Source organism: Xenopus tropicalis, chromosome 5, assembly GCF_000004195.4.
Source record: "Xenopus tropicalis strain Nigerian chromosome 5, UCB_Xtro_10.0, whole genome shotgun sequence".
Lineage (NCBI taxonomy): Eukaryota > Metazoa > Chordata > Amphibia > Anura > Pipidae > Xenopus > Xenopus tropicalis.
This window is the reverse complement of record NC_030681.2, coordinates 133,486,389-133,504,835: the sequence shown is the minus strand read 5'-3', so window position 1 is coordinate 133,504,835 and position 18,447 is coordinate 133,486,389. Positions and strand designations below refer to the sequence as shown.

The window sequence follows — 18,447 nt, the reverse complement described above, 5'->3', positions numbered from 1 at the left end:
ATAATGGCAATGAAAAAGTTGCGACAATTCACGAAAGTCATAATGGCTATGAAAAAGTCACGACAATTCACAAAATTTGTAATGGCTATGAAAAAGTCGCGACGGTGACGAAAAAAACGCGAAAAAGTCGCAAAATGTTCATTTCCAATCCGATTTTTTCCCATTCGGGATTCGGATTCGTGGATTAGTAAATCAGCCCCTAAAGGTCAATTAAGGGGAGATATACTGCACTACAATAGGGAGGGTTTATACAGGGTCATCTAGATAAAAGAGGAATAAAAGGCCACTAGAGCAACTTAGCTGAAAACTCACCCAAGTAATAGGGAGAAAGGAAGGCCATAGAAAGAAATAGAGGTCATGGGGACAGAGTACCATTGGAAACCATTGTATCTGTTCTGTAAGTGTAGGACCTTATGCCTCTTACAAATTAGATTTCTGGCTTATTCGGGTTAAAATTCTCCTTTAAATTTCAAGACTGATCAGCTTATAACTTAGCTTAATGTGTGAGAAATATAAAATACACTGTTATGCAACAGTTACAAGGCTATATGGAACATTAATTAATAATTAACTATATATATTTACCAGGAATTCTGTCTTCCCTTCTACTGCTCCATGGCCACTTATGGGGAACCAGCCCTTGTTTGGATACCAATGTCCCACATTGCCCAGATATAGAACTTTACCACAAACTGCTCATACTAGAGTTTCCTCCTTTTGAACCTTCTCTAATCCCTCAAGAGCTGAAATGGTCAACCTAGAGAGCCCCAGGATATGTTATTGGTCTCATGACAGGGGGAAACATTATCAATGCTATTATGTAAACAAAAAAGAATAAATAAATAATATAAGGCCACAACCTGCTACCCTACAATAAATTCCATGGCTGCTGTGCAGTTGTGGGTTTTATTAACTAATACTCTCCACTAGGGATATGCCCAGAAAACCTGTATATAAGAATTTAATACTATATATAAACCCACCTGTATGAAAAATTCTCAAATGTTCTAATGATTTTCTTGCCATTTCCATTGTGTGACCTTCATACATTGCCTTGACAGCTGTTCCCTTGTGAGATGCAGTCACCAAGCAGTGAATGCTTGTGTCTCTTCTGCTCAGGAGAGCTGTTAGAAGGCAGGGAGCTGGCAGCACACTGAGCGCACTCAACACAACATCAAATATGCAAAATGACAGAGTTCCTGGCATAATATTGTATACCCTAACTCAACCACAAAACAAAAATCTGTATAACTGTGACTGCAGTTCAGAGACAGACTGGACTTGTCAGTTAGTCTCACATATAATATCAGAAGTCTGTAGGATACCTGCAAAGGCAGGCTAATAGAGGAGGGTGAATTTAGAAAAGAGACAGATCCTCTTGTACATAGTGCAGGGCTGGTTTTAGGCATTATATGGCATTTACATTGCCCCTCAGCATCAGGTTGGGGGAATGGGGAGGAAAAATGTAGATAACTGTACAGCGCTGGTACATAAGTAGCGCTTTATAAATAAAGATATACATACATGTATATGTATATCTTTATTTATAAAGCGCTACTTATGTACACAGCGCTGTACAGTAGAGTACATTAATACAAACAGGGTGTTAATAAGATAATAATAAATACAAAGTATAACAATAAATACAGATAGATACAGCTGCAATAAGTTAAGAGTCGAGGACACAAGAGGAAGGAGGTCCCTGCCCTGTAGAGCTTACAATCTATATGGGAGGGTAACTTACAGACACAAATAGGCAAATGTAAGTGCTGTAGGTCACAGTGGGTGACACTACAATATAAGTGCCAGTTCCCAGATCAGGTGCTGGGTGAGTGCTCCAAAAGGTAGTCTTTAACTTTAGTTTTAAAAAGACTGAGGGAGGATTCTCTCCAGAGGAAATCAGGGAGGGCATTCCCAATGTAAGGGGCAACAAGGGAGAAAGGTTTAAGGCGTAGTAGTGGGGGGCGCAACCAAGCGATTGCTCTGCGAGGAACGAAGGAGTCGACCAGGAACGTACAGAGACACAAGGGAAGAGATGTAGTGTATGTATATGTATATACATACATACAGTATACATAAGAGTACAAAGAACACATATATAGGGAATGTTAGGGGGCAGATTTATCAAAATGTGAGTTTAGAGCTTAAGACCTAAAAACTGACCCACGTTCTCTTCATTCCTATGGGATTTTGAGAAGCGTATTTTTGAATGGGTGAAAGTTGGAACTCACCATTTGATAAAAACGCTTCCAAAAATCCCATAGGAATGAATAGAACGTGGGTGAGTTTTTATGTCTTAAGCTCTAAACTCACATTTTCAGTAGTAAGGTGGAACCCATAATGCTCCATCTGTTGTTGAGCCCCATCCCCCCAGCATCCCACTCCTTTATGTAAGAGTTGTGATTCCTGCATTGCCAGGTGGCAGTCGAGGTGTTACGCTGCACATATATGCACACAAATATAAATGTCATTATTTAAAAGCCCATTCTGCTTTATAAATATTCTCTTGAAAAAAATCTTCCACTCCGTTAACGTATTTATTTTTCAACTGAGCTGGCTTATCAACTTATTCATCAGTGCAGAGAATTTATACATATAAATTAGCACTTAAATGTATTTTAGCAGATTAAATGGATTTTCTCCCAGTAAAAATTCCTGTTAGCTTTGGTAATTGCATAGGGCTGCCAACAAGCCAATATTGGCCAGGGTTTCCCTCATGTGTTTTGTTTTCATGCATGTGATGTGTATTTGAGACGCACGTTTGAGTGCCCCATAGCACATAAGTAGAACAGATTCCATGTTATTCCGCCTGGTTGTACTACAGTGTATTTTAGAACAGCCACGGTACATTTGAAGCGAAACAAGCTGCTTATTTAATGCATTTTGCTCAGGTTCTTAATACAATAAAATAGAGAAATGCACACTAAACTCACAAAAATGCACTTGTATTAAAAGGACACATATAAATGTATTTCAGGTATAGGATCTATTATCCAGAATGCTTGGGACCATTTTCTGTAAAATGGACTCTATGACAGATGATCTTGCCATAATTGGGAGCTTTCTGGATCATGGGTTTTCCAGATTCCATACCTGACACATTTAAAGGTGTAAGATTATTTTAGCTAAATGTCAGTCCCTGAGGATTGACTCTTACCCATGTTTTAAAGATTCTAGGCCCCTGCAATGTACCATTATAAATATATATATATATTTGGGTTCATTACTTCATTAATGAACAATGTTCATAGCGGCAACTAAAAAGGACAATGAACATTCTTTGTTCATTCATTCATTCATTCATTCATTCGTTGTTCATTCTTTGGGTTCTTTCCAAGACCTTGGAGTTTGATCCCCAACCAGTGGCTGTTGCTCCCAGTGGCCTCAAAGCAGCTGCTGGATTGGAGGCAAGTTTAAGTTACCACACAGAGCCTCCTGTAAGCTCCCATATAGGGGCTACCAAATAGCCAATTACAGCCCTTTCTTGGCACCCCAGAAACTCTTTTCATGCTTGTGTTGCTCCCCAACTTTTTACATTTGAATGTGACTCACTGGTAAAAAGTTTGGGGACCCCTGCTCTACAAGATAGAATATAGGTTAAGCTGTAGGCCTACTTAGTTTTCTTTTTTTTAGAAAGCTGCCACATGAGCCCAGCAGAGAAAGCAATCCAGAACAACCTGACACTGTCTTTTCTCTTAGCTTTATTGCTTATGAAACAAATCCTTTCATAGTGTGAACCCACAGATACTCCTAAATGTCCATTACTTGAGATATAGAATGGTGGCAAATCAACAAGAATATCCATGCAATACACCAAGAAATGATGAAGAGTAGGATGGGTGCTAATGAAGAGTATAATGTCAGAATTCATATAATAAGGTCCATTCATTAGGCCAACATGAGCTGTTTCATTCATACATAATGTGCGTGTCACATAGCATCATAAGTTGTGTGCAGTTTTCTTACAGATAAACACCTTTTTGTTGCCCTTTTTATATTTCCCAGAATACTCCACACTCCTCAATACCCCATATAATTAACCATAGGCAGCATGAAAATGTCAGTTTGCCTTCTATGTAAAGGCACAGAAAGGGTAATACCGCAGATTGCCGGTCTCTGCTGTACAGGATTAGTTTGACTTCCTAATGGTGTTTCCTGTACTGAGTTTTCCAGTGGTGTGACAATAGGGTTGCTGACTTTTTTGGAAAAAAAATCTGATCTTCCAATTTTGTTTTTTTTTTTTCCTATTAATAACATGATTCAATTCTTACAAGTTAGGCTAGTAAAGTACCAGCCAGGTAGCAACCACAAGTGATAATGGATCAAACCAGTTGCTCTTTGGACTCCCACAGTCTCATTCCACTTCTGACCAGGGTCGGACTGGGCGCCCATAGCCCGCCCATATGGGCCGTGCCCATAGCCTCCCCCCCCCCCCGGAAGGGGTCCCCTAACCCCCCCTTGCCGGTCCCCCCACCCGACATCCTTCCCCGAGCGCGTACATTTAACACATTGGGGCAGGAGCAGTCGGGCAGGGGGAGTGCCGCAAGGGTCAGGTCTGGGCCCCCGGGGCCCACTACAGCCGGGGCCCACCGGGATTTTTCCCAGTGTCCCGGCGGCCCAGTCCAACCCTGCCTCTGACTTTTCCTTCATATAAACCGAATATAAATATAGGGACCTCATGAGAAAATAAACTTACTTTGCAGTAGTTTGGGCTTTAGCATAGCCATACAGGCCTGGACTGGCAGTCTGTGGATTATGGTATATACCAGAGGGGCTGCCGTAAGATGCCATAGACAGTCACTATTGGATTGGTGGGGGGATGTTTGAGCCTCTGTGTGCTTAAGATGCCAAGGCCTATTTTGGATCCCACTCCAGACCTGCTGCCATGCTTCATAAAGGTTTTCTAATGGAGCATCATGGGACCATAAGAGTATTTTGAGAGATGTTCTCTATGCACAGCAATATTTGTATTACAGGATAAACTAGGATGTACCTAATCACTTACATTGCACTCTGTGTTTGAACTGCTATGCATGAAGAGTGCTAAAGCAGCCAGTATGTTGGGGAGTTATTATACAGTATGCTGTATGGCATGTCCTGCTAATTGTTTATACAAATGGGTATGTTAGGTAGTTCAAGGGTCCACTGCACTTTTATGCACTTAGGATGCTGTTTGCAAAAGGCAAGCTTAACTTACATGGCACATTAACCTTTAGCTCTGTAGCTCTACTCATAATTCCTTGGTCTTCTTTTCCACCATTTGATAAACATGCCCCGAAATCCCCCACATACAATAATATCCTTAATAATAATTCTTACTAAAAATAGTAAAAAGGAATGTTGTGTAAAATAGGCGCTATGAGATATGGGATTCTACACATTCGCAGGTCTAACGTATTTCATTCCCATAGGAAAAATAATTTGTCATTACACATCTGAGAATATAATACATAACAGCCATGAATCATGCCTATAGTATGTCCCTATAAACACGGCTTGGTATGTCCCTATAAACAGTCCTTGGTGATGTCATCAGAGCTTGTCACTTATATTATATGACATTTTAAAACTTATGTATTACAAAATGTAATGTACCTCCAGTTGTTTCATATGAGGATGTAAGAGATCAACATGACTGACTAGTGGCTTCAGTCAGGGCCACCATCGGGGGAATGTGGCATACTCCAGTCCTGGGGTAGGGGCAAAGGTGCAATACATGGGCCAGAAAGGGAGTGGAGCTTGCAGGGAAGGGGTTGGCATAATGGGGCATGGTTGGGCAGATCAGGGATAAGTATATGTGCATGGGGCATTTATTTTAATTAAGACCCTATCCTCCTTGTTGGCAGGGTTTTCACTCCAGAGGCCTAGGTGACCTGTGAGCTAATCACTAGGGGGGTCAGGCCCTGCTAACTTAGTGTTATGGGGCCCCTATGATTACTGATGGTGGCCCTGTATACAGGGCCGGATTTGTCTTCTGGGTGCCCCAAGGCTGCCTCCCCCTCCACCCGTGCGCATGCGTGAACACGTGACACTCTCCCCCCCCCTGCCCCTCCCATACAGAGCAGTGGGGAGAGGTCCCGACTGCTCCGTATGGGAGCCAAATTTAAAAATTTTGTTGCGGCGGGGCGGCATGCCACCCCTAAACTTCTGCCACCCTAGGCCCGGGCCTTTGTGGCCTCTCCACAAATCCGGGCCTGCCTATATAAAGTCATGAAACTCATTAGTTGTGTGACTTCTAAATTCCTCATATTTATGCAATAATATTGAATTACATATACATTGTTAATTTGTCATTTGTGTCATTTAACTCACTGAAACGTGAATATTATAACATAATAAACCTTTAATGTAACATATTAGGATATTAAAATCACAGGCACACGCAGCAGATAAAGGCTCTGAAACGCGAACACTCGCAAGAATCAGCAGAGGAGTCTGTGTTTTTGCCACAGAATCAGGCCCATGTGGCATCAGCCTTAGCTTTACTCTTCTCATTAAATGCCCTCCATGCTACATGTGCTTAGGGAACATTTCGTTAGCGAGAGCCAATAGAATTGTGTATGGCTTGTCCATAGTCCCTGCAACGTGTGAATGTTCCCCAGTACATAAAGCAAGGTTTGTTTGCCAGCAGCTGTCTCCGGCGCTGCCCATACATCAGGTATGCAGGTGCTGTAGGCTCTAAATATAGCCCAATCTCTGTGATCTTCAGACTAAATGCCATCTGACTCTTTAACTGCACAATAGAGCCTAGCAGGTTTTTGTAAGGAGCTATTATACACCCAGACAGTGTCTGGCTTTCAAAAAAATTATCTGCATGTTAAAGTGTTATTGTAATGATGGGATGTCCCATGCAGCTTATATATACATCCAACATACCAGTCACCGTGCTTGTGTACCACCGCTGTCACTTTTCTGTGAAAACACATTTTGTATCAATCTATTCGGTCTTTGTTGGTGTGTGTGTGTGTGTGTATATGTGTGTGTGTTAACAGATACCAGTGTGACACTCTGTCCCATACTCCTCAGCTTCTACAGAAATCTTCTGAACACAAGAGGAGAACAAGTCGTCACATCCAGCCATATAAGCAGAAGCAAGCGAGCGTGCAGCAGCTTTAGACCTGACGCACTTACGTTTAGTCTCAGGAACAAAAACAGAATCAAAATAAGAAGCGACAAGGGTTTTCCAGCTTCAGTGATTTTCTTGGTGTTCATAGGGCTGAAAGTAATGGTCATTGCATGGGTCAAAACTCTCGTACACTGGGTCCTGGAGATTAAATGCTATGGTCCGTTTGCTCCATTTGATTTGATATGCTTGCTGTCATAGAATGAAAAAAAAATACAATAATTAAATCAAGTGAATAACTAGAAGGCAGGTAGGAACTATTTGAGGGGAAGGTTAAACTTGACATAGTTCAAATCCATTTTTCACCTTAACTGCTAGATAACTAACTTATTGGGACAATAAGGCCCTGTCAGAAGGAGCAAGGCTAGATTCATCCAATTATTTCTTCTTGTTGTGCCTCCACTCTTAACTACCCCTCCTGAGAGGCATTTCTGCTACGAGGCAAGGTGAGCAAATAGCTGCCCACGGGAGTAATGTACTTCTAGGGTTGCCACCCAGCGGGTATATTACTGCCCTAACCAGCAAAATAGCAACCAAGGCCGGGTTGGTATTACAAATTTACAGCCCAGTGAAGTTAGAATAACCTTTTGTTTCACCGCCCCATTTCCAACCATTTTTTGGCCTGACCACAAGAATCTGCCCATCAACACCATCGCACCGGCAGTCAATTCAATAGCTTTGCCCCTTCATGTCATTGATCTGCCTCTCCTACATCATCGACATGCCCATTCACATCATGGGCCCACCCCCCTCATAAGCAGGTATTTATTTTTACTAAAGGTGGCAACTCTATGTACATGCCAGGCAGCTAGGAAGGTCAGGCTGTATAGAGCACAAGAAGTAATCACTGAGGACTAGGCCCTGCACCAAATCCAGGGGCCCAATGGCATCATCATTTGAATATATATATATATATATCCAACTCTTGTGCATGCAATGTGTCCATATTTCATCTTGGTGCTTAGTCCTCCCTTAGGAACGCTACCTGGGGTATCTGTGGCTCTGAAGGCAGAACACTTATGTTAATGTTAGGGTCTCTCCATGTCACTGTAGTATAAACAATAGCAGCCCTTGGCCACACAAATTCTGACTCATGTTCAGTTATGAAAATAGTTGCCGTCCCAGACATAAAGCTTGACATGTACTTTCCTAATTATTTGCTCTGGAGCTCCCCTGGGGCAGTGTCTCTGAATTTACTTTGTTACATCCTGCAATATAGCAGGTGTTGTATTTACCATAGGCAAAGTGACTTTGTACGTGAGAGAAAATAAACATGACTTTAAAACGAATGGGGCAGTTTTGCTCATTGTATTTAATTAAACATTAAAAATTATTTTCTGAAGCTATGCTCTGCAACAAAACTGAATAGGGCATTCAGTATGGAAAATAGTAATGATATGGGGGTCTGTGGTCAATTGCACATGGGGGAGAGCATTTTGCCCATGCAGTGAGTAGCAGCTCTGTGTGCTGTGTCCATATCACCCCTCATTAATGCAATTACCTACAAGCGAGGGGTGCTGGGACACACAACAGACTGCCATACAAGTGAACAAGGTTGATTTTGAAAACATTGCCCTTTGCCAGTTGAGCTAGTATTTTCTTGGACTATAAAATGCTTGAAATCCCCCCAAACCCTCCACATAACAAGAGATAATGAAGAATAAGGTGGCTACATCTGACTCTCTCCCCTTTGGCTCCCTTTTTGTTAGGGCGGATTTCTCTCGCTCCCCCTGGTTTAAAAAAGTGAATAATGAGAAGCGAATCAAAATCTTACATTTCATTCAGCTGTGTTCCTTGTTCCGCCTGATAAAGCCCCAAAGCCCTTGGTTCCTCATAGCTAACTGCTAACAATGGGCCTGGGAAGGGATGTTTCTTTTAAGTTTGGAGCAGAAATAACACAGACAGTGGGACTATATAATCAATTTGCTGACTGCCTCAAATCCAAAGTTCAGTCTGTGGTTGTGTCAATAGGGCAGGGTGCTGAAAGTAACAAGGCAGGAAAGGTTTAAATGGGTTCAGCGCCAGGGAGCAAAAGTCAAACAGGATCACTAGCGGATCCATTACAGATTGGTACTGTGTATCACTTGCATTTGCTGGGTTGTTTATCCAGTGTTGGACCTGTTACAGTGTCAGTACTGAAATACTAGCTAATTTAGATATTTGGAGCCAAGATGCCATGGATACCTTACTTGGAGGGCCAATTCCAGCATGTGCACTTCCATTGAAATGTTATTTGTTATTTGTGCAATTAACAGATATTCTCTCTGTGGTACCCTGCTGTCTTCTTCTGTAACAAATCCCCCTTGCCCTCCAACCTGTCCATGTCCTGGACTGCTTGAGTTCATTTTAAAGGATCGTCAGTGGGGTTCTAAGTTATATTTGTTGCCCCTTGAGTCTGTCATAGACAGGAGTTTATTTTCCCCACCTCTAAAGGGAGCTTTACATTAAAATATGTCTCTCGGAGAGATTAGTGCTCATTTACAACTTCAACCACATTCACAGTTGTGCAAAAATGAACAGTTGCATGAAGTGACGCTATTCATTAGGGCAGGCAGTATAGAAATGGTGTGCGCTTACTGAAGTAGGCATGATCCCCAGGGGTGCCGCCCCGGACCAACAACTGTGGGAGCAGAAAAATGACAAAATGGTGATGCCACAAGAAAAAAAGGTAAAGAAATGAATTAATAACCTTGCTGTAGAACTCTTCCAGATAATAAAAATGAGGGGTCTGCCATCTCTGTAGAATGCTTCTGCCAAAAGCTATCCCAGATGAAAGGTGTGCTGATGAAAGATGTCCTATCCTGGGGAGCCCTGGGCAAATGCACCTTTTGTCCATTTATTAAACCTGCCTGTGTGTTGATGATTTGCCATTTTAGTGGCATGGCTATCATGTTCAGGGGCAGAAACGCTTATAAACAGGGAGCTAGGGCATACGGATTTACAAAAGCACTGATACAAGAGATAAATTTGGCCCTGCCCAAAAAAGCTAACAATCTAAAAGCCGAAGAGGTATGGGACACAATGAATGGAACACATGGGCACTAGAGAACAGTGGAATTACCAACAGCCCAAAACTGACCAGGAACAAGATGGATGTCTTCCTGGACAACGCTGCTAGTGCCAAGTGAATCACATGGTGATATTGTTATCCCCACCATGAAAACATGGCCACAAAGTTTTGGTTTGCATATTTATGGGGGGAAATGCTGCATTGTGGGTAGAAAAAAAAATGCATTTAATTATACACTATATATTTGCACTTGCTCTGTACATGAGCCCTGTTAGTCTGACACTTATAGTAATTGCTCATTAAAAGAGATTGTAACTCATTTTTAGTCTCTTTCATCCATTCGCATTGCATATTTTCTGTGTTAAAAAGACTTGATGGAATCCAACTCACGACGAAAGCTTTTTCCCTTTACTCATTATGGAGGAGGAAATGGCTCACAAGCAGCAGTGTAATGACGAGCTCCTCTTATAAAACTGATTGCTGCCAGGCATGCTGCATTTAGTAAGGCTTGTCTCAGATTAAAGGACAAGAAAAGCCATCCCACAACAGTTGAATACCCATTTTAGAAGACTGCTCTTCTCTTTTGTAAAACACCCCCTGAACCCACAACTCTCTTTTAGTAACAGAGTAAGTTGGGTTGAAAAAACACACATCTATCAATTTCGACCTTTTCATCTTATACTACGGCACCATGCTCAAAATGAGAAAACAGTTATACAGTGATATGAGGTTTAACGCTTACCAGTTGCGACGGTGGGTCTGAGTGCTCAAGCCCCAGACCATCAGCTTAGGGAGGCAACCAAGATTCACAAAAGAACAGGCTGGCACTCCAGACCACCAAATGTACATATCACGAAGCAGCTATGTTTGTAAGTTTATTAGATCCATGCACAATTACAAAAAACCTTACACGTTTCATGCCACTAGGGGCACTTACCCTGTAGTCATAGGCTTAATGATTAAGTACTGCACCATGCTACCAGGTCAAATACAGTTGAGACTCACAATAACTTTTACCACAAGGTTAATCCAGTGACTGGTCCGATTGCCACCTTGAGGGATATTTTCCCATCTGAGGCAGGTTCTAGAGGCTTCAGATGGGGGTTTTTTTTGCCTTCCCAGCAGTTAGATTAGTTTTATTTAGACCAAAAGGCTGAACCTGATGCACATGTCTGTTTCAACCTCACCTACTATGTTTCTCAGTATTTTACTATGTGGCAATGATGTTCATGGTGTGGATACAGTAGGCATACAGTATCCAGCCTGTTTGTTTAATGTGACACACTTCCCTGATGTCTCTGTTGTCTATTTTTTGATCAATGCAAATTACTGAAATACCTTTGGTTATTGTTAAAACCAGGGGGCGAATTCTTTCCATATCACAACCCCAGAACTATCACTTTGATCTTGATAGTCGTTGCCAGGTGATTCCGTCCCCATTAGGCTCTGGGTGATGGAATTCAGTGGTTTCTAACCTTGTACATGGAGTGGGCCAAATATTTGTGCAGCATTTAGCCACACCTTCCCTTCCCCGCACAATGTAGTGTTTATAGCTGGGAATCTCCTGATGGCGTGTCCTGCCATTAGCAATATTTTCCTTGGATAGGACCTGGCTTAATGTTTTCCTGCCTCAGATTTCAAATTAAAGGAAAAATATATTAGCAGGGATGAGAAGTATAATGGCCTTTATGTCTGATGTAGGAACCTAATTCATTTTTTTCTTAAAGGGAAACAGATGATTTATACAGATTTGTAGTTACCCATTTAAATCAATGACCTCTTTAGGGATTTTTTTTATATATTCTTTGTTTCTAAAAATAATTGTAACTGCTCTTTATCCCTTTGTCTAATACTGGTTGGATATAGGGGCCCAAAGTGCTCAGGGGCCCATGGGTCTGTTTCAATTTTTTTTTCTTTTTAAATAATCTTACTGTGCCGCAGGCCTGCAGCTTTTGCTGGGCCTATTTGGGTGGCGTGCTTCCCCCCATGCATAATTGGCAGGCCCGGATTTGTGGGAAGGCCACAAAGGCCTGGGCCTTGGGCGGCACAAATTTGGGGGCGGCATGCTGCCCACCGCACCAAAATGTTAAACTTTTTCTCCCATACGGAGCAATGGGGACCTCTCCCCCCCACTGCTCCGTATGTGAGTGTAAAGCCCCGCAGATGCGCAATTGCGCATGTGCGCGGGGGGAGGGGGGTGTGGCGACGGACAGGGGGCGGCCTAGGGGCGCCCAGATTACAAATCCGGCTCTGATAATTGGTACCTGCTTACTAGCTGACTGGGAGAAGATTTAGGCAACGTAGGCACGGCAGCTGGGCCCATACATGTCTGTACTTCGTGTGAGTCCAATCTCTCTAAAGCCATGGTCGTTTTGGCCCCAGGGCCGGATTTCTCTCTGAGGCGCCCCGAGGCCGCCCCTGTGGGTGTCCCCCTCTGCGCATGCGTGAACGTGCCCCCCAGTGCGCATACGCGAACGCGCCCTCTCCCCAGTGTGCATGCGCAAACGCTCCTTTAAACTCCCATACGGAGCAGTGGGGAGAGGTCCCGACTGCTCCGTATGGGAGCCAAATTTAAAAATTTTCTTGCGGCGGGGCGGCATGCCACCCCTAAACTTCTGCCGCCCTAGGCCTGGGCCTTTGTGGCCTCTCCACAAATCCGGGCCTGTTTGGCCCACCACATCACTAGAACGCACTAAAGCCGACGCAGCTTTATAAAGTTTGGGGACACACAAGCTGCCTTGCCTAATAATTTGAAAGTTAATTGTATATTTATAAACTTTTGGGAGTGGGAGTGGCCTGGAAGGGAAACTGTAGCCTAGGGGCCTTACATGTCATTAATCCGCCACTGCATGTAGTGGGCAATTCTTTTTTATATACAATATTTGAGGGCCAGAAAATGATGATGTCCTACAACAAAGTCTATGGAGCCTTTAGGCAGACTGGGGGCCATAAAAATTCTTTGGAGGGCCACATCTGGCCCAAGGCCTCCAGTTACATAGCCCTGGGTTAAAGGATCTATATACTGCTGCTAAGTTTAGGGTGGACCAGAGGGAGGCCCAATGATCCCAGATAGTATATCTATGCACTATGGGTAAAGTGTCTCAGCTGTAGTGTATAGATTTTAAAATCCTCTGTAATGCTGCCTCTGACTCTTAAACAATGTACAAGAAGCCAGCAGATTAATATAACTTTAAAAAAGGTATATTTGGAGTATGGAGCTTTGGCTTGAGAAGACCTGGCTTCTTCTACATTGCTTTAAGAGTCATAACCAGTAAGACAGATCCTGCTTTCAGTTGCAACCCATTTTAAAAGCCAGCAACCAGTGATGTATTTAGGTCTATATATATAAATAAAGCCCTGCCACTAATATGATATGGCTGTTGCTATAAACTATAAACTTACTGATCTCAATATAAGACAAAGGTTAAAATAAAAAAAACATATAGTGGGACGGGTCTTTCTGTAAGCACCCTCTCAGCTATACCAACCCCACTTTTACACACTATTATATTATTAAACTTCTCCAGAAGGGCAGGCCTCAAGGTTACATGACTGGGCAATGTGTGCACTCAGGATCTCTCACGTATAAACCCAGAACACATGCCAGTTTCCTGAATTAAAAAGTCATTATAACTTACTAAACAAACAGATTATTTTCTGTCTGCAAACAAAGACTTATGTCACAGTGATAAGTGGGAAATCAACTTAAAAGGCCACTAAGGCCGCCGTATCAGCATTGGGGTAAAGCAGCCTACTAACAGTCAGACTGTCTCCTACATCCTTAGCAGGCACAGCAGAGAGTACAGCACAGAATACACTGATCACTTGCAGAAAAAGGGGTCATCCAATTTTAGAAAGACAGAAAATGACTACCTACAGTTTAGGATGTACAATGCTATAGGTTGGCTGGTTCTGGGAAACTCACAGTTAATACCAGGATAAAACACTGACCAAAATATGAGGAAATTCTGAATTCATAATTACTTCTTGTTTATCCAGAACATCTCCAGGTTATTATTTACTAAATGGCACTAGTTTATTTACCAGCAGCAACTGGTTTTTCTAGATTTCTACAAGCAAATATCTCACTGGTTTCTATAGGTAACTGCATCGGTGCAATTTTGCACCTATGTTAGTAAATCAGCCCCAGAAAGTATTTTACTCCTGGCAGCTTTTTTCCATTTATACATATTATATGTAATAAAATCATTGCTTCTTTCAGATAAACCTTGGAGCACATGGAGGGGTATAAATGTGTCTCAGATGCAAACATCTGGCCCATGGGTCTCCAGCTGGACACCAATATAAATAACAGTCACTTACAGGCAATGTTGCACTGTTGCCCAGCTGGAAATAATTTTTTTTTTCTTTGTATTATTACAATGTCTGGGACCAAACTTGGACTTTGTGTTACTTGGGCCCAGGATATTTGGGTGTTTGTAATCACTGCAGTCCTCCCAGGAAGAGCCAAGGCAACCAGTATCCCTGTTTATAGCAGCAGCCCCCTTGCCTTTCACATGAGTGGGAAATGTGGTACCTTTGGGAATCACAAGCAATGTCACACAGCTACCCCTCATAGGAAGGGGCATTTTGATCTCTGTGGTTCTCTTAAGTACCAAGTGGGCCTTTACATATAAAAGTAATCCTACTGTAATCAACAGTGACATTGCAACCTTGAACATTATGAAAGCATTCCATATTAATAGTCCCAATAAACCTAAACCAATATCCTAAAACTACTGTGTCTGCATAGTTGGAAATTAATTCATATTGATCAGACTCCTTGCAATAAAAAAGTCATAAAAATCCCATTTGGTGCAGACGTCAGAGCTCTGAGTGCTTGGGACGGGTAAGCGGGAGTGTGGCCCTTTGCGCATTATCATGCCTGTATGTATATATAAATATACAGTATATATATATATATATATAGGAGTTCTGGAACATGGTTCCACTTTATCTAGTTTGCAGATGCAGATAAACAATCTCCCTGATGCTAACAGCAATGGGCAGCTGACACATTTTCACCCACTGGTTCTGTTTCTATGCAGAGTAAGCGCAGCCCTGAAGGCTCTCGGCCTATATGTCCAACCGAGCAGATGTTATGCTAAATGAGAGGGCACAGCAATGCTCTATCTCATCATATCTACACATGGCTCTGCTGCACTCTCAGTTATCTGCCAGGTTCAAGAAGCATTCTAATTCTGCATGAAAAAAATTACTGTATGAAATTATTTTTTTAAGGATCCTATGGGGTGCTGTATACCCTGTTACACTGGAACTGACTAGCATATCTGCTTTCTGGTTATAGTGACGCCTCATCTGCATCTACTATAGTTTATATAGGGAACATCTCTTCCCACAGCAGTGAAGCTGATCTAGGTTAATACACCACACAATGATACAGGCACCAAGGCACAGACACACAGCAACAAGCACCAGTTTGTCATATATATATATATATATACAACCTGCTGCACCATGCTCCTTAACCAGACCTTGGACAATTCCTTATTGTTACTTATTCTGAGAGCTTAAACTGGTCTCTTTATACCCCTCTTATGCCCCCTGATGGATAATACTGGTAACTGTAAAGGGATGAAGCTTTGCAATCTGTATTACCCAGCTCTTTCCTAACTATATTTAACCCCTTGTTCTGGCAGCACTGTTCTTGTCTCCTTTTTGGCAGTGGGTGACTCCCAGAATCCACCTCCTAAGGAGTAAGGGGTAGATGCACGCACCAAGTCTGGATTCTACATACACCCATACTCCCCCCCAACTTCACCTGAGGATTGCTTTCATTATTCTAACTGCACTAAATCAGTAAACACTAACTTCAGACAGGTTGCTGCTTGCAACTCGACAAGGGTAAAAGTCAACCAGGTACTGCATAAATCTCTGTTGGCATTATTATATTATTTTATAGTTGATGTGATCTTCTGAAGTGAGCTGTCAAATCCACTTAATTGTTACCCAATAGGCAAAATGAAAGAATTATTTCTGATTTAATAATGACTTGGTTGTACAACACATTTACTTTGAGGTATAGTTAAAAGCCAGTACTTTAGAACTATAGTTCCCAAGTAAGGTGTAAATGGGTTTTGGAAGTTGCAGTTCTGCAGCAGCTGATGGTTTCCTATCCTTTGGGAACAGAATTCACCTAATTACAGGTGCCAGCCAAAGTTTTATGCATTCCAACACATGGCAAGATGTGTTAATTAGACATGGCAGGCAGGTCTGGACTGGGATTCAAAATAGGCCCTGGCATTTCAAGTACCCAGAGGCCCAAACAACCCCCTACACAGGCCCAATAAATAGTGACTGCCTATGGCAACTTACAGCAGCCCCTTTGGCTTTTTCTCAGAATCCACAGATTGCCAGCCTGGGCCTGACAGCAGGTCCCTACCCACAGTAGTGGAAACCAAGGCTGAATGCAATAAAAATAGACCTTGATCTATTCCTTCTTTATTCAACATTGGTTTCTGCTTCTGTGGGAACAGAAAGGCAGGGAAAAATAAAATTGCTTATATATGTACTGCTATGTGACTGATTGCATAAAACTGCACAAAACAGCAAAGATAAAGTTAAAAACCACTTGTGGGTAGCAAGAGCCTTAGGGTAAAAGTATGTATTAATGGTAACATAACCTTTCCTATTGCTCTGCTGCCATCTGCTGGTAACTAGAGACATAGCAGCGCCCCTTGTTTGCACTCCATCTCTGCAGTCAGACATGCAAAACAAAACAAGAGTCATATATGCAGAGTGCAAAATGCAATTTTGGAGGTAATTTGCAATGTTTTTTTACCCACAGTGCAGTATAATTCCCACAATTCCAGTGTAATCAGCATGTGGGTGAGATGTGCCTGACGTAATGAACCTTTAATGTTTTAAAATGCACACAAACACTGATGTGATACTGATACCAGAAATGAAACCTTTTTTACATCTATCATAACATTGTCTTGGCATGCTATTTATAATTTTGCCATAAAAATATTTGCCCAATGCTTTTACATTCCCTATCTGATCCCCCATGTTCCTCTATGAGGGGGCGGCCATATTTGTGCAGAAGGAGGCCGTTAGCATAAGAAGCTGTAACTGACAGGCTGAGAAGGGACAGGCAGGTTGGTAAAACAGTCAGGTTTAAGGACTTCAAATAACAATTAATTACAAAAGCAGCCCTATCGGTAAAAAACGATCAACATGACCTATAGGGAACTTTTAGGGGCTGATTTACTAACCCACGAATCCGACCCGAATTGGAAAAGTTCCGACTTGAAAACGAACATTTTGCGACTTTTTCGTATGTTTTGCGATTTTTTCGGATTCTGTACGAATTTTTCGTTACCAATACGATTTTTGCGTAAAAACGCGAGTTTTTCGTATCCATTACGAAAGTTGCGTAAAAAGTTGCGCATTTTTCGTAGCGTTAAAACTTACGCGAAGAGTTGCGCATTTTTCGTAGCGTTAAAACTATTTATTGGGCCTGTGTAGGGGGTTGTTTGGGCCTCTTTCGCAAAACATACGAAAAAATCGCAAAGTACCGATCATTACGAAAAAAACGCAATCGGACTCCATTCGACCCGTTCGTGGGTAAGTAAATCAGCCCCTTAGTGTACATTCATATTTTGAAAAGTATTTTTTTAGTGTCACTGTCACTATAATAAATGTTGGCAGTTTGCATAATTATGTCCATTTTTGCATGACCGCCCTATGGTTATGGCTAAAAATGAGCCCTAATCTCCCTAGGAGGACATATTTTATTTTAACATAAAGGTCCCTGGGTGAGGCAAAAAAAACTGCACAGAGACCAGGGCCAGAACTAGAGGTTGGCAGAAGAGGCACCTGTCTAGGGCATACCCCCCAACTGTCCCGCTTTAAGCGGGACAGTCCCGCTTTCTATAGCTCATCCCGCTGTTCCGGATAGTTCCCTGAATGTCCCGCATTTTCGTAATAGATTACGGAAATGCAGGACATTCATAGAAGGATCCGTGACAACGGGATGAGAGGGCTTAAGCTGAGCGCTCCGACTCCTTCCGCTGCTTCTCTCCTGTGGCTCCTTCGCCGGCGGTCCCTTGCCCTTTTATAAGGTTGCGCCTGTGCGTAATGACGTCACACGTACACACGGGGCGCAACCTTATAAAAGGGCCAGGGACCGCTGGCGAAGGAGCCACAGGAGAGAAGCAGCGGAAGGAGTCGGAGCGCGTATGGGGGCTCTGTGTTTGGGGGCCTCTGTGTATGGGGGGCTCTGTGTATGGGGTGCTCTGTGTATGGGGGGCCTCTGTGTATGGGGGGCTCTGTGTTTGGGGGGCACTGT

General features: G+C 42.5%; 1 long non-coding RNA gene across 1 annotated transcript; it reads right to left on the bottom strand.

Moving 5' to 3' along the window:
* Positions 1 to 6,323: 6,323 nt before the first annotated feature.
* LOC116410935 lies at positions 6,324 to 8,984 on the bottom strand. Its single transcript, XR_004222765.1, has 2 exons — positions 8,898 to 8,984; positions 6,324 to 7,315 (listed from the first exon to the last, which is right to left on the bottom strand). It is a non-coding gene; the product is annotated as an uncharacterized LOC116410935 (long non-coding RNA).
* Positions 8,985 to 18,447: the final 9,463 nt, after the last annotated feature.